A 22,364-nucleotide genomic window follows, 5' to 3' on the forward strand; every position below is an offset into this window, starting at 1 on the left:
CGCCAGCTTTGTGTGGGCCAGACAGCCCTGCTCAATGTCTGCAGTGACATGACAAAAAAGGAATCCAGGTGGTTGCCTACATGGAGGGCATACACTCAGACATTGGTTGGCTACACCGTACAGTCCAGGCCTTGTCGTCCACAGTGACGTCTGCCCTTCAACAGGCATATACTTCCATTCCTGCTCCAGTGCCTTTGTCTGCCCACCAGTCAGCAGCCACATCGGATGATAGTGACCACGGTTCCCATGCGTCACAGTCACGATACAGCACAAGAAGCACCCAGCAGAAACAACCCAAGTGGGCCCGCACACAGACACCATCCCCACAGAAGAGCAGAGCCACCCCAGAATGCAAAAACAAGAGCCCGTCAGGGAAGAGCAAGGCTGAAAAAGCAATGAAGCAGACATCAGGCTTACATGCCTCAGAGGCATCACCAGCAGAGGACTCTCCTGTCCCTGAGACTTCACACAGAGCTAGGTGTGCAGTGTCTATGCCTAATGAGGAGGTGTTGTATGGCAAGGGTACACCTAGGAAGGGGTCAGGGCCACATCCCCCTGCATCATCAACTCCAATTCCAAGCCCAGTGAAGCAGGTGATGGAGGGCACTGTAGGGGCTACCCCTGGAAAACAGGTAAAGGAGGGCACTGTAGAGGGGACACCTGTAAAACAGGGGAAGGAAGGTATTGTAGGGGGTGCACCTAGCAAACAGGGGAAGGTGGTGCAGAGGCGTAGCCAGACAAAGAGTTCCGCAGGATCCAGCACGTCACCAAAGGGAGTTCCAGTGTCTACACCTGAAGCGGCTCTGTTGGTGTGTGTGCCTATTGTATCCACACCAGTTCCCATTAACCCCAGTACAGGAAAGCAATTTCGAATTCCCAAAAGTAGAAAGGCACCCCTCAAACCTCTCCCACCCACACTGTGTGACAGGTCTGCATGGCTCCACCTCCAGGTGCCACTACACCACCTGGTCCAAGCAGCCCTCCGGCTAGCCAAGCCACTGATAGATCTACATCACCTGGGCTTCTGTCTCCCCAGTCAAGTGGTCCTGCTGTCCCCGACTCACAGCCAGCTCCAAGTCTACCTGATAACCAAGAGCGAGTGGTAGTACCCCTCATACACCTGTCTCTCATACAGGTGTGCTAGTCCTGCCCATTGTTGGGTGTGTTGCTGGCCATGGTAAGATACAGTCAAACACACTCACTGTGCAGCTTCTCATGTCCTGACTCTGCACTTCTCCCTGGCCACTGGCCTTGTCATTCACTGCTGTTATGGCCTTGCCTGTGCAGCTTCCCATGTCATGACTCTGCACTTCTCCCTGGCCACTGGCCTTGTCATTCACTCCGGTTCTGGCCTTGCCTGTGCAGCTTCTCATGTCCTGACTCTGCACTTCTCCCTGGCCACTGGCCTTGTCATTCACTGCTGTTCTGGCATTGTCTGTGCAGCTTCTCATGTCCTGACTCTGCACTTTGCCATGCCCACTGGCCTTGTCATTCGCTGCTGGTCTGGCCTTGCCTGAGCAGCTTCTCATGTCCTGACTCTGCACTTCCTTCTGGACACTGGCCTTGTCATTCACTGCTGTTCTGGCCTTGCCTGTGCAGCTTCTCATGTCCAGACTCTGCACTTTGCCATGCCCACTGGCCTTGTCATTCGCTGCTGTTCTGGCCTTGCCTGAGCAGCTTCTCATTTCCTGACTCTGCACTTTGCCATGCCCACTGGCCTTGTCATTCGCTGCTGTTCTGGCCTTGCCTGAGCATCTTCTTATGTCCTGACTCTGTACTTTGCCATACCCACTGGCCCTGTTGCTCTGCTGTGTTGTACTCTCACCTGGTCATGGGCACTGGCCCTGTTGCTCTGCTGTGTTGGACTCTCAACTGTGCCCTGGACACTGGCTCTGTTGCTATGCTGTGTTGTACTCTCACCTAAGCCCTGAACACTGGCCATGTTGCTCTGCTGTGTTGTTCTCTCACCTGTGCCATGGACACTGGCCCTGCTGCTCTGCTGTGTTGCAGTCTCCCCTATGCAGCCTCTCGTGTACTTGCTGTGCCATCTGGCATGGACACTGGCCCTGTTGCTCTGCTGTGTTGTACTCTCACCTGTGCCATGGACACTGGCCTTCCTGTTTGGAGTTTGCCTGTGTAGATTATCTTGCATATGATCAGTATTTTGTGCCTTGCTCTTGTCTACTGTTGTTCTACTGTCACATCTATGAAATATGTGAATAAAGACAGTTACTCCTATTGTCTGTTTGGTCAGTGTCCTTGCTGATTAAAGTTCTTTTGGTGTGTGCATTTGGTTGCCTGTGCCCCATGCTCTATGTGTCATTTTCGATTCAGAAAAGGGGGTGGTGAAGGACAGAGTTTCTGAATTAAGCAGAATATTCCTACCCAGTCAAGAGATCAGGGCTTGATCCATCACCGTTTTTTAGCTCACTGCACCATCCCAGCTCAGAACCTGGCTACATGCAAATTAGTCTGTCCCTGTCCCAGTGCATCATGGGAACAGGGCAAACCAAACTACCAAGCCAATTCTTTCACTGGGAAGGAAACAAGCTTCCGGGGACCGGTTTCTGGCATTACAGCCGTCATCGGCCCGGCTTGCTTGAATCCTGATGGTACAATGAGCAAGAGACTCACATCTGAGTATACCCTTCCACGCTTATGGGGGACAAAACGCTTCAGAAAAGGGGGTGGTGATGGACAGAGTTTCTGAATTAAGCAGAATACTCCTACCCAGTCAAGAGATCAGGGCTTGATCCATCACCGTTTTTTAGCTCACTGCACCATCCCAGCTCAGAACCTGGCTACATGCAAATTAGTCTGTCCCTGTCCGAGTGCATCATGGGAACAGGGCAAACCAAACTACCAAGCCAATTCTTTTACTGGGAAGGAAACAAGCTTCCGGGGACCGGTTTCTGGCATTACAGCCGTCATCGGCCCGGCTTGCTTGAATCCTGATGGTGCAATGAGCAAGGGACTCACATCTGAGTATACCCTTCCACGCTTATGGTGGACAAAACGATTCAGAAAAGGGGGTGGTGATGGACAGAGTTTCTGAATTAAGCAGAATACTCCTACCCAGTCAAGAGATCAGGGCTTGATCCATCGCCGTTTTTTAACTCACTGCACCATCCCAGCTCAGAACCTGGCTACATGCAAATTAGTCTGTCCCTGTCCCAGTGCATCATGGGAACAGGGCAAACCAAACTACCAAGCCAATTCTTTCACTGGGAAGGAAACAAGCTCCCGGGGACCGGTTTCTGGCATTACAGCCGTCATCGGCCCGGCTTGCTTGAATCCTGAAGGTGCAATGAGCAATGGACTCACATCTGAGTATACCCTTCCACGCTTATGGTGGACAAAACGATTCAGAAAAGGGGGTGGTGATGGACAGAGTTTCTGAATTAAGCAGAATACTCCTACCCAGTCAAGAGATCAGGGGGGCTTGATCCATCACCGTTTTTTAGCTCACTGCGCCATCCCAGCTCAAAACCTGGCTACATGCAAATTAGTCTGTCCCTGTCCCAGTACATCATGGGAACAGGGCAAACCAAATTACCAAGCCAATTCTTTCACTGGGAAGGAAACAAGCTTCCGGGGACCAGTTTCTGGCATTACAGCCGTCATCGGCCCGGCTTGCTTGAATCCTGATGGTGCAATGAGCAAGGGACTCACATCTGAGTATACCCTTCCACGCTTATGGTGGACAAAATGATTCAGAAAAGGGGGTGGTGATGGACAGAGTTTCTGAATTAAGCAGAATACTCCTACCCAGTCAAGAGATCAGGGCTTGATCCATCACCGCCTATGTGTCATTTAAACATTGCCAAGCTCTTTGGCCGCATCACATTTTTAAACAGGGGTGACAGTCCATTCAGACACTGATACTAGTGTTATCTGTGATGGCTGTTTTACCTGTCACGCAGTTATTTTTAGTAGTTTGCTATTGTTGGCTAAATTGTTCAGATGTCAGGTTGGGGGACACTCCATCACAGGTTGTGGTGCTGTGCACAGGTTTGCATGCAGGCTGGGCAATGTCATGATGTATGTGTGTTATTCCTTTATGTGTGCCCAGCTATGTATTTGTATGGTCATGTTGTGTTGGCCCTTAGTCCTGGTCCCATGGCCTACATGAGATGTGTGCTCTTGGGTAGTCAGGAGGTGTGCAGTGTGAAGGGTGTGACTTTGTAGGGGGTGTGGATGTGTGTGTGCCCCTGGATAGTGAAAGACACACATGTGTCACCCAGGAGTTGTCTGCCTGTTGTTTGGATTGTTCTGCCCTGCGGATATGGTAGTATGCACTTGTGTGAGTTGTCTGTTGTGCACTGTGAAGTGTGTTGGTGTGTCTGTGCTGTTCTGTCTGACTCCTCCTTGTAGTTTTAGTCACATATGTATGTGCAAAGTGTGTGACTTGCACATCAGTGTTCTGTTTGTTTGTTCATCCATGTGTCTTGAGTATGTTTATGTAGACTGTGTAGCCCTGCTGCTCCACACTGCCATTGTGGTTGTATTTCTCATGCATTGCAGGCGCATGGTGCCTTTATCCTCCTGTATGGAATGGTGTGTGTAGTGTGATGCCATCCCCTATGTGTGCCACTTATGCCTACTCATTGTGGGTCTGCACTCTCTCTATTTGTGTATGGTACACCCCTTCCATGTCTACTACTGACAAGCAAGTCAGTTAACTTTGCTGTCATCTGTCCCCTTGGTTTACATGTGTGTGTGGCTCCCCAACACTTCATTTGTGGCACTGTGCTTTGTGGTGCAGTTCTTGGGCCAGGGCAAGTGTTCAACTCTGGACATTGACCCAATGGTTTATGTGTGGTGTTCCTATGCTATTAAGTAGTGAGGAGTGCTCATGTGCACTTCAACTGTGTGTTCTGCCCAGTGCTCTGGTCAATATGGTTCTGCTCTTGTGTCCCAGAGTGGTGCATCTGTTGTTGTTGTGTTGGATGTCTGTGTTGGCTGTGGTATTGCTTCACTTCCTGGGTGTGTTGTTCTGATGTGTGTTGTGTGTGTTGATGTTGTGTCAGTCATGTCTGTGTGTGACTGTTCTGCTTGGTGTGCACACACTGCTTGTTGGGCATACAGTGCTGTGTGTATGTGGCCATGGCATTGCCCGATGTGCATCCCCTGATGTCCTGTGGTGTTTGTTCATTGTTGTTTTCATGTGCATCTGTGGTTGGTTTCATGTGGCAGTGTAGGTCTGAGATGGTACACTTCTTGTGTGATTTGTGGTATGTTGTGTGTGTTTTATTCCTGAGTGATGGGGTTGTGCACTCCTGTTGTGTCTGTGCTCCCACTGCCTTGCCACAGTTTGGCTGACAGTGTATGTCTGTTTCTGATGGGGTTCTGTGTGTGTTTCTGTAGTGTTTGTGTGTTGCTTATGGGCATGCGTCTGTTCAGGCATCCCTGTGTGAATATTATGTTTGTGGCTACACCCAGGGTTTGTGTTTGTTTGTGTGTGTAAGTACTGGCAAGTATTTGCAGCCTTCAGTGTGTGTGGCACTGGTGTTGTGTGTTCCTGTGCAGCCACTCCTGCAGTGGCTGTCTCCCTCATTGTTTGTTGTGTGGTGCAGGGTGTGGATTGTGCTTGCTTGTTGCTGTGCTTGTTGCTGTGCATGGGGGTGCACAGGATGGGCACGTGGCCAGTGACTTGATGGGGTGTGTTGATGTGTGATTGGGGGAGGTGTGTCCCTGTGGTCTTTGTGCCCTGCTCATGCCTTGGACTACCCTGCCTTCTGCATTGTGCACATGAGGTGACCGTGCCGGTGACGTGACCTGGACCGGGACATTGCTGCAAGTTCGCGTTCGATGTGTGTCCAGTATGCTGTGGGGTGATGGGGCAGATGCGTCATTTGTGGGTGCCCTTGTGGATGTGATGTCCCAGCAGGGTGTCTGTTGTGGAATTGGACCCTGTGTCAGCCCGTGTGCTGTGTGTTATATTTGTGTAGTTGCATACCTGCAGCGGCGTCTGCGGCGGCCCATTTGATTGCAGTGCTGTAGCAGGTACAGCACCAGATACACATGTAGAGCTGGGTCCATGGCGGTCGTGACCGTGTGGTGTGGACCGAGTCTCTGCTATCGCCCTCCTCTGTCGAGTTTCTGCTGTCTCTGATTGGGGGGTGTCTCCGCTGCGGTGCGTCTGCCTGTTTTGGGCCATCCTAATTTGTGGAGCGGGGCGGACATCATTCAGCATGGCAGTGAGTCTTCATAGGCTCCCACCGCCGCAGTGTCAGGTGCACTTTGATGGCGGTGCGCATCGCTCCATGGCGTCGGGATTTGACCTATGTTTTACTATACTAATATGCCGCTAAATAACCTTGCGGTTTTGGTTTAACATAGGAATTTATGACTGTCCCAGAGTATTTGCCTTTTACCAGTAATTATTTGTCTTTGAAAAAGTACAGATTTTTTTACAGTGCTGTTACACACTCTAATAAAAGCCGCTCTTTCCATCTTACTATCCCATGCTTCTTGTATGTCTAGTGCTGTCAATGCTGATGATCGTAAGTATTCGCCCTATGAATACAATTTTTTCAGACCAAACTGGGCCTTTATTTCAGTCCAGCATAAGTTGTTCAAAGAACCAGGATTTGAGAAAAGGAGTTTCCAGCACAGTTTCACAAAAAAAGATTGAGCTGGAATTCCTGATTTTGTGAACCGAATTCCAAACTGATCTGTGCTGGGGATGCACTTTTTGGAAGATTAAAAAACGGCCTTATATACCTTTATCTGTAGTTCATTTAAAACTTCAAATTCCCGGCCATGCCATATTTCCAGAGCGTATAAAAGTGCAGGTAGGAATTGAGAGGCCATCAAAAGGTGCCTGTACGATGGCCAACTTAGTTTTTGTTTTAATTGTTTGTAGGCAAAGATTAGTGTTTGGGCCTTTGCTCTTATTGGTATTTTCTGTACGGTAAAGGACATACCTCGACCCAAATTAATCCCAAGATACTTATATGTACAAACTTACTCTTTTTGTTTGTTTTTGGCAAACCATCTGAATTTTCCTGGACTAGGGCCTGATAATTGCAAGACTTTTGTTTTTTCTTGTTTATCTCTAGCCCTTGCTGGTTGAAATAGATTATCAGGTGGTTAATGACTCTTTGCAAGCCACTCAGTGTTTGGCTCAGGACCACTATATCATCTGCATATTGCAGGATCTTCAGCCAACTTTAAAGGAAGACCATTTATTTTTGACAAATGAGATCGCAGGTTGGAGATGTACAAGTTAAAAAAGCTTGGGGCCAAAACACAACCTTGTTTCAGGCCATTGTAAATGTTTATTTTGTACGAGATAAGGCTACGGTCTCCCAGCTTCACCCTTGCCGAAGTTTCGCTATGGAGGGCTACTATGGCGTTAATTATTTGTTGCGGAAGACCCCATTCTTTTAATTTCACCCGGAGTTGTTCTCGTGGGACTCTGTCAAAGGCAGATTTTAGATCGATAAATCATGCCAAAAGTCAGTGTTCTTTAATGAGGCTTTTTCTGAGGAGTGCTAATGACCCCAGGTTTGTGGTTGTACCCATTCCTTTTCTGAAACCAGTTTGATTTTTGGGAATAATGCCATTTGACTCTGTCCATGCTTGTAGATCTAACAGAATGCAAGCTGCATAAAGTTTTGCCCCCACGTCCATCAAGGCTTTAAGCCTATAATTCCCGGGCTCATTTTGACTTCCGTTCTTATAAATAGGGTGCTGCTGGTTAAAGGGTTAGAGCCAATATGGCATAATTCCTTGAGATCTTTTTCAACTTGCATGTTCTCCAGAATTGATGGACAGTTTGCTTTTGTGCTCTGCATTTAATCCTGAACAGTTTCCAGGTCTTGATGCCACAGAAGTTTTTCTCACCTTCCTTGCTATTTCCCTTTCCTGGTCACGGAGCTGAATGTTATACCATGGTTCATTTATTCTTCCCTGAGGGCCTGGCGTCCTGGGAGTACCGGACATTTAATAACTAAGGTTTTCCCTAAAGCCTCCCAAGCCTCTTCCAATGATTGAGCTCTCTGTGACCCACTATCATTTATATATTTATGCGCAAAATCCATAATTGATTCAATGTTTTGCCGCGCCATTTTAGCTTCCTTAAATTGTATATTACAGGCATTTCAGTTAAAGTTGTGGTGATCTTTTTCTGAGACAGATTTGAGTGCAAAGCTAGAACTTGTGGAAGGTGGTCGCTTTCAGGGCGGGGTTGAATATGGAATGATTCAACTAAATGGAGTAATTCGTTGCTAACCATCGTGGAATCAATAGTGGATTGTTTTTTTCCACTTAAGAAGGTAATGCCAGCTGGCCGGTCTCCCTTTATTTTTCCTTTTAGAAAGTGTAAACCAAGGGATTTAAATTAATATTTTTGATTATGGACCTCATGCTTCTTTTGACATACTCTTTTTTTCATATTGGACCCTTTTATTTTGGTATTGTAATCGCCTGAAATTATCAACTCGCTACCTTGGTGACTGTTTTGCAAGACCTTTATCAAATTTGTCAGGAGGGACAATTTGTCCTTCTGCTATTTGTTTGGATGAATATATATGTTTAAAATCAATAGCTGCCATGGCTTTGTAATTACAGTTGTTTTTCTCTCCAGTTTTACTTCTTGAAGCCAATTTTCGCCCATATTGAGTTCTTCCATTTTGCAGTCTAATTTTACTGTGACATATATCGACAGCCCCCACCCCCCCCCACTGGATGTCCAAATTTGCAAATTTGTTCCACCAAAACGTGGGTTTCCTCATATACAACAATAGTTTTTTGGAGTCAGATTCCACGTTTCTTGCAATAGGATAATATCAAAACTAAAGCCATTGATATTCCATGAACAAAACGTTATTTGTGTTTCCTTGGGCAGGCTTGGGGGAGCATCTAGATGCTGTTTCTTTTGTATGCCATTTATTACATCAGGATCGTTGTTTGCCCAAAAAGTGAAAAACCAACGACCAGTCTTGAACTTCTTCTGTCTGTTGTTTTAACTGCGGTGGACTTTGATCTAGGTTTTCCAACTTTTTGCCTGATAAAACTGAGTTTTTAGGACTTCTGCTTCTTGCCCCTCTTTAACATGATGTGGACCGTGACTCATGTCCTGACCAGTGTGGTGCCACTGTATCTGATAGTAATGGATACAGATATTTTGGGCGTTTTGGATAAAATAACAATATGCCCCAAGATTCAAAGTCTTTTCTTGTTGAGTATATTAAAGCGGTTGTTTCATTTGAAGTCCTGGTTGTTTGGGTCACCTCTACTGGCCTATTTTCCATGTGCAGGAATTCTATTGCCAGGAGATCTGCAGATGCTACATTGCGTAATTTTGGTATCTCATTGAGCAGTCTCAAAAAGTTTCTTCTATTTAGGGTTTCTGATCTTCTCTTTGTTTCATATTTGGGCTCGAAAATCAGTTTATGGGAGATTTCTAATAGATCTGTTTGTAGTGTTTCCATTGAATTTATACGGATTTGTGCGTTCGGGGTTTTGAAAACTGTATTTCTGTTCTGGACTATGTTGTTAAATATGGTCCTTTCTTGTTTATATGTATGTGGTTTGCCCTTGCTGGTACATTCTCCTTATGATTTTACTACATTTTGGCTTATTACTATCCTGGCTGGTTCTTGAGTGGTGGAAGTTTCAATTGGTAATTTACAGACTCTTCCGTTTTTTCCAAGTGAAATTTTGATTTGACTTCTGGTCTCCGTTTCCTTTATATCCATTTGATTGCTTTTGTTGATGTTATTGTTGACCTGTTGTTCTGACTTGTGTTTTGGTCTTCTTGAGCTTTAATGCTTGGTCGTACCACTCGGTGTTTGTTTCAGTTTATTTCGTAATTGGGTGAGTAATTTTCATGTTTTTTATGTCCTTTATTTTTAAGGATTTTTCTGGATTCTTGTTTACAAATGGATGTACTTGCAATGTGCTTCTTATCGTATTTTTTTATTTATTTTAAGTTCTTCATTTTGAGGAATTGTATTGCTTCCATTTCTAACGATAATGGCATTACTCCTAGTCCTACTCCCTCGCCTTCCTTCCATACAATTGAGGCTCCGCCTCCCACCCAGACCCACCCCCAGCATAAAAACTCTGCCCGCCCCCTCCTCCACCTGTACGTAAACAAGCCGAGCTAGCACTCAGTTGAACCGCACCGGGAGGGAGGGAGGGTCCTCGAAGGAAGGCGAGGGAGTAGGACTAGGAGTAATGCCATTATCGTTAGAAATGGAAGCATTACCTCCCGTCCCTCCCTCGCCTTCCTTCCATACAATTGAGGACATAGCAAGCAGAATAAAACAGAGAAGGACAACTGAGTGACAAAGAACACCAAATTTAATACAGTGCCCAAAACACAGCAGATCAACATCCCTGGCCCTGCATAGAGGACAAGACCCTGTGGCCCAGAACATTATCCAAACGTTCCAGACTCGCAATTCGATAGTGGCGGACAAAAGTAGACGGAGAAGACCAAGTCGCCGCCCTACAAATCTCCACCACAGAAGCCCCATGCAACTCAGCCACCGTAGCAGCCATACTGCGAGTGGAACGCCCCTGAACCCCCACAGGAGGAACCACACCCTTAAGATGGTAAGCCAGCAAGACCATGGACCTAATCCAACGACTCAAAGAGGCCGTGGAAGGCTTAACCCCTTTCCGAGCCGGACCAAAGGTAACAAACAAAGAGTCCCCCACCCGGAAGGACTCAACAACATGGAGGTACCACAGCAAGGCCTGTCGGACATCCAAACAATGCAAGCGAGAATCCTCAGCCGAGGAAGGAGCAGGACAGAACTCAGGCAAAATCACCTCCTGACTGAGGTGAAAAGCCGAATTGACCTTAGGGACAAAGGACGGAACGGGAACCAGAACCACCCGATCCGAAAAGACTTTACAAAAAGGAAACTTGCAGGACAAGGCCCCCAACTCCCCCAAGCGCCTCGCAGAGGTGATAGCGACCAAAAAGCAAGTTTTAAAAGTCAAGAGACGCAACTCGAGACCCTCAAGGGGCTCAAAGGGAGGACCAGACAGGACATCCAACACCAGATGCAAATCCCACGAAGGGAAGGACCGAACAGGGCGGGGAAACAAGTTCAACAGACCCCGAAAAAAACGAGGCATCAGAGCCCCCTCATCCTGCAAATTACGCCAGGAGCCCCTAAACGCCTGAATAGCCGCCCACTGCACCCGCAGAGAAGCCACCGACAGCCCCAGAAGAGCCCCATCCTGAAGGAACTGCATCACCAAAAAGAGGTCAGCAAGCGTGGGGTCAACACCCTTACCAGCACACCAGACCGAAAAGACCCGCCAATGCCTGGCATAGGACAGCAGAGTGGAGGACCTACGCGACGCCTGCAAAGTAACCGCCAACTGGGCAGGAACCCCCAACCCAGCTAAGCCCTGCCGCTCAACAGCCAGGCCGTCAGGTGTAGCCTCCGGAGAGAATCCAGGGGAAGGGCCGGAAACTCCAACGGGGACGGAACCACCGGAAGGACCCACTCCCGGTCGCAACACAACTCGGTCAGGAGAGGAAACCAAGTCGCCCGAGGCCAATAGGGAGCCACCAACAACACCCGAGCACAATCCCTCCGGACCCGCACCAGAAAGGACCGAAGCAGCGGAAAGGGAGGGAAGGCATACAGCAGACCCCGAGGCCAAGGACAGGTCAAGCCGTCGACCCCCAGAGAACCGGAACACCTGCCCAGAGAACAGAACTGCACCACCTTGGCATTCCCCAGATCCGCAAACAGATCCACCACAGGGAGGCCCCAACGACCCACCAACTGGAGGAACACACCGGGAAGGAGAGAGAAATCCAGAGACGACGGAATGGCCCTGCTCAACAGATCCGCCCTCACATTGTCCACCCCCCGAATGTAGAGAGCAGACAGACCCAGCACCCAGACCTGAGCCCACCGAAAGAGGACGCTGGCAATCAAGTTCAAGGACCTGGACCGGGTCCCCCCTGACGGTTGACATAGGACTTCGCCACCAGATTGTCCATCTGAACCAACACCCAATGCCCCCTCAAAGAGTCCTGAAAGTGCACCAGGGCAAGCACAATCGCCCTCAGCTCCCGCCAGTTCGAGGACCTCCGGGAATCCAGCAGAGACCAGAACCCCCGAACCTGCTCCGACCCCAGCCAAGCACCCCACCCGGACAGGCTGGCGTCCGTAGTCACCACAAGCGGAGCCGGGGGAGTCAGAGAAACCCCCGCCAGGAGGTGTTAGCGGCAGAGCCACCAGGAAAGCTCCTTCCGGATCCGGTCCGTCATGGGCAGCAGGGACAACAGACTCTGAGACCCAGGAGACCAACCCAACAGGATCCAATTGGCCAGGCGGAGGAGATGAAAACGAGCCCATGGAACCAAAAACACCACGGAAGCCATGTGTCCCTGCACCCGCAGCCACTGGACCGCCGGAGAAGCCTCCCGGGACATCAAGGCCCGAACCTGCGACTGAAGAGACACCAGGCGCTTGTCGGACAAGGTAACATGGCCGAGCAAAGTCTGAAAACGAGCCCCGATGAACACCAAGTCCTGAGACGGGACCAAAGAAGACTTTCCCCAGTTCACCAAAAATCCGTGTCCCTGAAGAACCTCCAAGGCCCTCCTGATGTGAGAGAGCAAAAGAGACTCCCCCGCAGCATGCAGCAAGAGGTCGTCGAGATATGGATGAATGAAAACCCCTTCTGCATGAAGGAGAGCCACGAGAGGCACCAGGACCTTCGTGAAAACCCTGGGCGCAGACCTGAGGCCGAAGGGAAGTACGCAAAACTGAAAATGGGCGTCTCCCACAGAGAACCTCAGGAAACGCTGAGAAGCAGCGGCAACCGGGACGTGGAGATAAGCGTCCTCGAGATCCATGGATGCCAGGAAGTCGCCAGGCTGAACCAAAGGAATGATGGCCTGAAGGGTCAACATACGGAAGTGTACGGGCCGAACCCAGGCGTTGACCCACTTGAGATTGAGGACAGGCCGAAAGCCCCCGGTCACCTTCCGAACCAGAAACAGAATGGAGTAGGTCCCCGTCCCCACCTCCTCGACAGGAACCCGGCAGATGGCAGCCTTGGCAAGCAAACAGGACACCCCGTCCAGCAGAGCCACCCTGCGGGGACCGGAGACAGGCAGAGGAGTCAGCCGAACCCCAGAATCTGGCGGAACCTGCAGGAAGTCTATCACGTACCCACGACCCACAGTGTCCAGGACCCAGCCATCCGAAACGTCCTGCTGCCAACGATGAAGAAACTGCCGAAGACGACCCCCCACCGGCAGGGAACCGGCCAGACAGTAGTTGTCAGGGACCCTTCTTGGCAGGGCCCTTAGGAGCGGAGGCAGCGTGCCTGGGAGAAAAACGGGGCTGAAAACGCCGCCTGCGGAAAGATTGACGAGAATCACGCTTCGGGGAAGACCGAGGGGCCCTACTCCAAGGCTTACCAGATGGAGCCGCCCCGCCCTTATACGGCAAGGCATGCTTCCGCTCCTTGAAAGCCTTCGAAATCATGGCAGGCAATTCGTCCCCAAACAGAGCCAGTCCATCAAAAGGCAATTTCAACAGAGCCGCCTTCTCCCCAGGATCAGCCTTCCAGGACCGGAGCCAGAGGGAACGACGAGCCGCCACCAAAGCCCCAGTGGACATAGCCGAAGACTTTATAACATCCGACGAAATGTCCGCCAATAGCCTAGCCTGCTGTTCCATAGCAGCCAGGAGGTCAGAGCACTCAGAGCCCTCCTGAACCGCAGCAGCCAATTTCTCGAAATCCTGAACCAAAGACTGCGCAGAGTAGGCAGAGAAAAGGCTAGCCCTCAGCGCCAGGTTCCCAGCAGCAAAGGAGCGTTTAAGGCCAGAATCCACCTTCTTATCAGTAGCATCCGCCGGGGTACAGTCCTCAGGGTGAATAGCAGTCTTGCCAATCAGAGTGGCCAGGATAGAGTCCAGCTTCAAATTGTGAGGCAAGGGGTCCTCCCCCTCCAAAAGGTAAAGTTTCTGAAGGAAGCGAGGGACCTGCAACTTATCAACCTCACGCCACTCCCTCAGCACCATGTCCTTGACCGGACCCTGAAAAGGCATGCCCAACCTGGAGGGAGAAGCATACTGAGGAAAGAGATTCCCATCCGCCTCCAGCTGGAAAGGAGGGAACCCCAAATTGTCCCGCACATGAGCCAGAATATCCCATCTCTCCTCCCTGGAGATAAACTTCCCACCCGAGGAGGTAGAAGGACCATCATCATCCGACAAGGAAACCTCCCTCGCAGGATCCAGTGAGGGTGGACGAGAAGAAGCCGCAGGCACCGGACGAGCCTGGAGAGCCTTAGACACAGCCGCCTCAATCATGCCCTGCACCTCCTCCTTGGACATGAGAGGCACATCACCCCCAGAAAGGCCCCGACACCGAGGGCGCTTGGAGGGAACAGGAGAAACCTCAGGCGAGGAGGAAGAGGAAGAAGACACCACATGGTTCCGCTTAAACGCCTGCTTGCGACCCATGGCAGAAGCACAAAGGAGCAAAAAAACCCACGCTGCTAAATGAAGGAAAAAAATCACAACCGGGAACCAATGACAGCCCCGGCCAGAAAACCCGCCAAAAACGGGCCCTACCCCATTACATTTCTTTTCTTTTACCAGCAAATGTAAAAAAGAAAAACAAAAAACGGGCAGCAACCCGTCCTACCAGGTCTCCCAGAAGAGTGTAGTCCGGGAGGAGGCATCCATGACAGCCCGACCCGGAAACACAGCCCCAGCCACAGGAGGACCGCCCAACAACGCTGCGGCTTCCCGAGTCACCGCTCCGCCCCCAAACCACGAGGGAGACGAGGAGAGGAGACACAGCCAGGAGAATGCTGCAGAGGACACCGTCGCCGCAGAGAACCAGCACGAAGACTCCCCGGCACCGCCACAGGGAGGAACTGAAGGTAAGTCCCACTAGGGAGACAAAAAAAAAAGGTGGAGGAGGGGGCGGGCAGAGTTTTTATGCTGGGGGTGGGTCTGGGTGGGAGGCGGAGCCTCAATTGTATGGAAGGAAGGCGAGGGAGGGACGGGAGGTAATGTTTTCTACTTCACAACCAGACGTGGTACGATGAGATGATGTATCAAGTGTAACAACTGTCTCCAGTGGAATTAATGGGTGCTCATTATTGTGTTTGGTTTTATTGAAGCCTTCGCTTTAATGTGCTTTCTTGTTTTCTTGATTACCTGGAAATGGAACACTTTGGATGGATTTCCTAAGGCTGTCAATGGATTCGTGCTGGAGCATCCTATGGATACTTTGTTGCATGGTGGCAAATGTTTTACTTTGTTGACTTTGTTTGAGAATTGGACATTGGTAAAATAAAGGGTAAGTCTGTCTTACTTCCAGGCCAGTTTGTTTACACGTGTGGTTCCTGGCCTCACGTGCTCTTTTAGTTGTCTTTTAGTTTGAACACCATTTGATGAACTAAGTATTGAAGAAGATTGCTGGATAGTTTACAGATTTCCTGTTCCGTTCTTTTCCGTGATTTCATTGTGTTTTGTACTTCCATCAAGTTGGAGATAACTTCAGTTCCTTTCCAGGCCTATAATGTCTTGTTTCATGTCTTTTGATTCTTTCTTAGCTAAGTATTCCATGTTTTGTACTGGTTTATCGACACATAACATTTCTGTTTGCATTTCTGGAAGGGATGCCAATTTATCAATTATTTGACCACATCCACAATTTGAATTACGTTTGATAATAGACCACAGCCTGAAACACTACTTTTGTAATCTTTTGTAAGGTGTACTGTTATGGGTTCCAATTTGAGTTGATACCTGCGATGCGTACTGCAATTAGATTCATTAAGTCAATCTGAATGTCTAATTTGTCTGATTAAAAATGTAAAACGTCAATAGCTTGCTGTAAGGATCTTAACAGGGTTTCACTCCATGTGGCTGAGTGTGTAGATTATGCTGACGTCCCTGTGGTTGATTCAAACAAACTACCTGATGAAATTGTGATCAGAGGGGACAAGGCTTTTTTAGCTTTTCAAGACCATTTTGGGTAATATTGTTACCCTCCTGGTGTTTCACATGAGTAGTACTTTTGATTGGGGAAGAGGCTGCCCCCCTACCTCCCTGTCTTGCCGATCTGGGGGTGAACTAAAGATGGGAATGTCACTTTGGTCTTGAAAGTGAGCGTCCTCTTTGTTTTAGGTGAGGGTGTCCTCTTTGTTTTGAGTGTTTATTTCCAGAGCTTGGATGAGGTCTGCGTCATTGTATACAGAAAATAAACCCGTCCATTCCTTCATTTGGATGATGTCTTGTGCTCCTGTCTTATCTGGGACTCTTTTTTTACTAGGGTTTTTTTCCATGTTTCTCTTCTTTATTATGATCAAGCGAATCCTTGGGTAAATTCACCTTCACTGCTATTGATATAATTCCTTTTTTTTGTGGGCTCCTCTTCTCTAACAGCCTCCCTTGTACTTGTTGCTTTACTTGTTTCTTGGGGTGTTTTCCTTTTGAGTATGGGGCTTTCCCGTAATTGATCTAATTGAGTTGATTTTGGCCCAAGTTTTAACCATCCCAATACCCGGGGACTTGTTTCACATGTTTTGTTAGGAAAGATTGGGCTAGGCAGATCTAAACCTTCGTCTAGATCATAAATTGCGGCCATGGGGTCTTTTATGAAATGAAATCGCTGCTTACCGGTTTTCTTCCCAAATTTGAAGAAGGTGCGTTCTGGAGTAGGAGCTGGTACTAACCTCTCCTTTTGCGATAATAGTTTCTCTCTCTTTCTCCTTTTATTTGGGATAGATTTTGAATCTTTTATTGAGAAACACCTCTTTGATTTATTTAACGACGTCTGTTCAATTTTTCCAGATCTCATATTCCTTGATTAGTGGGGCTCAACCCAAATTTGGTTGTCATACATCGAGCCTCACCGAGCCTTACCACACTTCTTATGTGAACTGTACGCTCAAGAGATCCTCTAAATAAACGCCCTTTTAGTGCTGCGTGTGCCAGCAAGACTGGGATCTGAACATGTATTGTAGGTAACTAAGAGCGTACCTGCAGGGGCTCCTGCCACTCAGCATGTAAGTATACAAATGAACCAGTATCCCTGATGTAGGACCCATTGCCTTGACTTACACAGGAGTGTAGGGAAACCACTCCCGGCTCCACTCCCAACTCACAGCTCCGCCCATGGATCCCAGCAGCTGACTGCAAATGTGCGCAAAGACCCTGAACGCTCCAGTCAGAGAGTCAGGAAGAAAGACTAATTACTTCACAATTTTGGTACAACAGAATATCAACAGGATATCACAGCATACTCCGGAGTGGCAGAACATTACTTGTCACTGGGTCCACGATGTACTGGCCTTGGTGGGAAACCTGCTTCCGGATCCTCTGTCGAGTTTTGTGGATGTTTCGCTTTCTGCTTTGCTGCTGTGGTGGACAGTAGCCTGCAGTTGGTGGCTGCAGTCTCAGGGGGCAAGGGGCGCAGGGGCGCAAAGAGTGCAACAGGCGGGGCACCAACTCATGCTGATGCAATCCCAACCCGGCCCCCACCGTGCACCCGCAGCCTCGCGACCTTGCGGCCCACTCTGCTCTGCTCGGCCTGCCACACAGCCTGCCGTGAACCCTGGGCACAGTGCAGCACCTCAAACAGGGCTGGGAGCCGCGAGATAGACACCACGGGGTGCAAAACAGCAATTTAAGCGACCTCCTCACGTCCTTCCTCGGGTCTCTTCACAGCTTCGCAGTCGGCCTTGCAGTCAGCAGCGGTCAGCGCGAAAACCCGGCACCAAGAGTGCCAGCCTGATGATGCCATGGACTCAACCTCAGCAGGTGGCCAACTTCCCATTTACATGCTGTAGACATTTACCTTTGGGTTTGCACCCAATCCTACACAGCCATCCCTACTGTGGGCATTGTGCTAGTAGTGTGTCAAATCAACCCCCCAATACCAACTTCCACTCCCCTCTCTCCCCTCACTCTTTAAGTTCACGCTAATCACCGGGTAGCACCGCCTAGGTATACAAAGTGTGCCTAATGTAACAAGGTGAGGCACTACCTCACCGAACCTAGTTAACATCTGCACGATGGGAAAGTAATGAAATCAAATAACCTATAGTCAATGCCACATATAGGGAGCCCCATGTAACAATGATGCCCATTTCTCTATTCGTTCCCTAGCACGCTGAAAAGAGTGACCTAAGTACAAAAATGACCAACACATAAGACCACTGGATTGATATTATATTCCATGATGCAAACTGTATAAAGCCTTAACAAAGCTAAGCAGAATTCGACACAATAGACACTGAACTGAGCTCTTACATGATTTTTAATGTCTATCCATACAGGCACCTAACGTCCTACATGTTTAAAGTCCCGCCCTGATGAAGACCTTCACATAAAACATTCCATCTGGTCCGATTATCTGAAGGTCGAAACGCATTAGCTCTCTCCTCAGAGCAAACGAATAGATCAAGCCTGTCCAATAATAGGCGCACTTGAGCTGATAAATCGTTGCTCTAGATACAAGTTTGTGAACAACTTTCTGACCTCTCTAGGTCCTGTTCAGTAGAGTTACTTGAGGGCAAAAAAGAGATACTAGTCCCAATTAGAATTGTAAATCAGTAGGACTTACGCATGTCGGGAATGACATTCGTGAACAAATTATTGTAAACAGGATTGTTTTTGTCTATGCATGTAGTATTGTTTAACGTCCCGAGTCACATATTTGTATGTTTTGCAAATAGTGTATATGTTTTTTTCGTTTAAGTTGTGTCTAAAATTCAGTTCTGTATATATTCACAAAAAACAAAAAAAGAGGTGGATTTTATGTGTATTGTGAGGCTTACCTCGTTTATGATTAAGAAAAAATGAAGAATGAATTCATAAATAAATGGAGCCAATGGCTATAAAATAACCATTGAGCTATAAGTAAAACACTCAATCTATGGTGTCAGAGGTATTCTGTTTTTTCTGATAAGCACATCGACTACTGATCACAAAGTATGTCTACTAAATGTTTTAATATTTTAAAATTAGGGAGCTGTTAAATGACTGAGATGTGTAGTGTGTGTAAACAGCTGTGGAATGAGGATGCTGTACTCATAGAGACATCTCCCTCTTTAGCTATTTGTATACCCTCTAGTTGAATGTACCCAGCTGATCACCCAAATAACAAAAACATTTAGTTGTGTCCATCATGTGACATTTTGCCTTGTTCACCAGTTACCACAACTACTTTGAGTTTGCCACGTTAGATACTCATATATGTATATTTATCTATATTCACCCAAAAAAAAACAAAGGTAAAATTAATGTTATAGTGAGGTTCTCTATCAGTGACAGCATTAACGTTTTAAACTAACAAAAGCACAGTGATTCACATTGTAGTTAGTAGAACTATAACTTGTGCCCCCGCCATGTACTGCTTATGATTTCACTTATTACTTAATTCAAGGCATGTTCTATGACATCATTCATGACATCACTGATGACATCATGCAATGAGCATGTTAGTTTGTTTTATAGTTTACATAGTGATGGGTAACTCTCATTTTACTTTTCTATCTAATTTTGTACAGCCTGTGTGCAGCTGGTGGGTGTAAGTGTTTACAATATGCATGTGCGTCTAATGCGTCATAGGTGTGTAGAGGTATTAAAAAATGGGATTTCTGGCTGGTTAAGGAATGCACTCTGGCTAGGCAGAACCCACCATTCTAGTCAGAGTAAGCTGGATATGCACCTCAGATAGCCTGTGCTTAACCTCTAGGAGCTTGGCACAGAGCAGTCGGGCTCATCAAAAGAGACAATGTGTAAAGTATTTCCGCAACACCCAGAGAGTACCACATTGAATACACCAAAAGAAAAACTCCACACAGGTTTATAAAGATATCTGATCATGCACGGGCAAAGTCGGCTACCTGCAACGGAGCGCAGGGCAACTGCAGGGATCACACAGGTGTCACAGTTCACAGTACTTTTTCGGCCAGTGTCACAGGGAGAGATGCTCGGTCAGGCAGAAGGCACAGCAGTCGCCACACTTATTCAGCTGATGTGGGTTTGCCAAGCTGACACATCCACACTTGTGGGAACTTCCATTACCAAAGCAACACAGCTGGGCAGCAGAGAGAGGGTTTCCCTCAGCTCTGCAGCGTCTCCTCAGGATCGGAGATGGCTTTTTCGGGTGGCGCACTCAAAATTGTGCGTGTATGTCGAAAACAGCTCAGGGGTAAAGTGTGGGCCCTTTGTGCAGCAAAGCACGGAGCACAGAGCTTGTCCTGCAGCTTAGTGCCAGCGATTGTCTTATGTGGAAAACGCTGATGTGTGCAGGCATCAGCTGCCATGATGATGAAAGATGGAGTCCTTGATGGCCCTGAGACTTCATGAACAGGGGGCAAGTCAGCAAGCCCTTGGAGAGCACTCTCAGTTCAACACAACAGCAGGCAGCAGGCCAGCACAGCAAAGCACTTAGCAAAGTGGCACTCTCTTCTGCAGCTCAAGAGCAGCAGGCCAACACAGCAGAGCAGAGAATATCTGATTAGATGGGATCAGAGACCCAGTACGTATACCCAAATGTGCCTTTTAAGTGGGGGTGACTTCAGAAGAACTGTCTGAAGTGCACAGGTCCCCTTTCAGCCCAGTCAATTTTGCCCACCTAGATAACGGGGATAAATCAGACCATTGTGTGGAGACTGGACACCACCTATTCAAGTGAAGTGTTATCACCTCTCCTCCCTCCTGACCAGGATGACCCATCTGTATGCAGATGAATGCAGAAGCAGTTGAGTGTCCTGTGTTGTGGCTGTCTATATGAGATGCTCAAAGGTAGCTTTAACCCAGCCTAGCCCAGCCCATATGTGAATTGGGGACTTCTGTCAGGCATACTGATCAGTAAGTGTAGAAATTTACACTTTCTAAAACTGGTATTTCTTTTTTTTTTTTAATTCATAGAGATTCCCACCTTCCCCCATCCATCCACCCAATCCCCACAGCTTGTGACATTTCATAAATATATAAAAAAAGTCAAAACACAGTGATAGAATTTCATTAGAGTATAAATGAACATCTCAAATAATTGATTTAAATATCTATAGCAAATCCATAATAATTCTATTATCCTTTGGGGATTGACGGATCCTCCACCTCCTAAAGTGTCAAGTGTAGTCTACATCATTAATCCCTAATAACCTGCAAAACCATGAACACTTGAATCTACCATGGTCTACTTTGATCTATTACCCACTCAGCTATAGGAGTGCCTTTGAAAGTGGCATTTCTAAAATAGTAAAGTTAAATCCAACCTCACCAGTAAGTAGGATTTATCAATATCATTCAGAACATATGAAGCATCAAAAAGCCACTCCTCTCTGAACAGGTGTTACATCTTAAAAGTTTATTAGGGCATTCCCAGTGCTACCCTATGATAGATGCAGGCCTGCCAGTAGTAACACATGAAATAGGCTGTTTGCCGCTACAAGGATATGCAATAGATAATATCTCAAACACTACTGTACTGAATTACACCAAATTACAAACAGCACACTTTCTTAACCAATAGCTAGCTTCCTGCCAAGTTTGGTGTAAATCAGTTTGGCAGTTTATGTGGTATCGCTTTCCCAAAAATCTGTGGAAAATGCATTGGAATTTTGTGTGTTCAAACCCCTTTTTTGCTCAGCTCCTGCTTGAAAGATCAGGCAGAAAATGTCCATGTGCAAACTAGGCATAAAAGAGCACTTTTTTGCAAAGTTTCATGAAGACTTGCCTAACGGCACCAAAGTATTAGCAAAACAAAAAAGGTATTTCCTATAGAAATTCTGATGTAACTATAACTACACAGTGGGAATCACAATATATGTATATATATATTATCTGCTGGCGGTCGCCAGTAGGTGGTTATAGTTACAACCTAGTTTCCATAGAAAAAGCATTTTTTGATTTGCTAATAACTTTGGCGTCGTTTGATGAATCTTTGCAAAATTCAAAAAAAAAAAGTCTATCTAGGTCAGCTCCTATCCTGAAAGTTTGGGGGTGATTCATCAAGGGGGGGCTGAGAGAAAAGGGGGGTCCCAAAACGCGTTTTCCCCATGTTAATTTCGATAGGAAATTTTGTGACGAGCTACAGACCGTACTGCTCAACGGAATTATCCCAAATTTTGCAGAAAAATAGCGCTTGGTTCAGAAAGCAACCTTTTTTTAGGTGGTGTAAATCCTTTCAGTAGTTTTTGAGAAATTCAAAAAATAAGAGTGAAAAAAACAATTTCCCATAGGAAACTTCGTGCAAGGCTAAAGCCGAAACTAATGAACGGAATTACTGCAAATTTGCCCAAAAGGTAGTGCTTGGATCAAAAAGCAACCTTTTTTTTAAATGGTGTAAACCCATTTCATAGTTGCTGAGAAAGTAGAAAAATAAAACTT

The sequence above is a fragment of the Lissotriton vulgaris genome, chromosome 2_1 (assembly GCF_964263255.1).
Source record: "Lissotriton vulgaris chromosome 2_1, aLisVul1.2, whole genome shotgun sequence".
NCBI lineage: Eukaryota > Metazoa > Chordata > Amphibia > Caudata > Salamandridae > Lissotriton > Lissotriton vulgaris.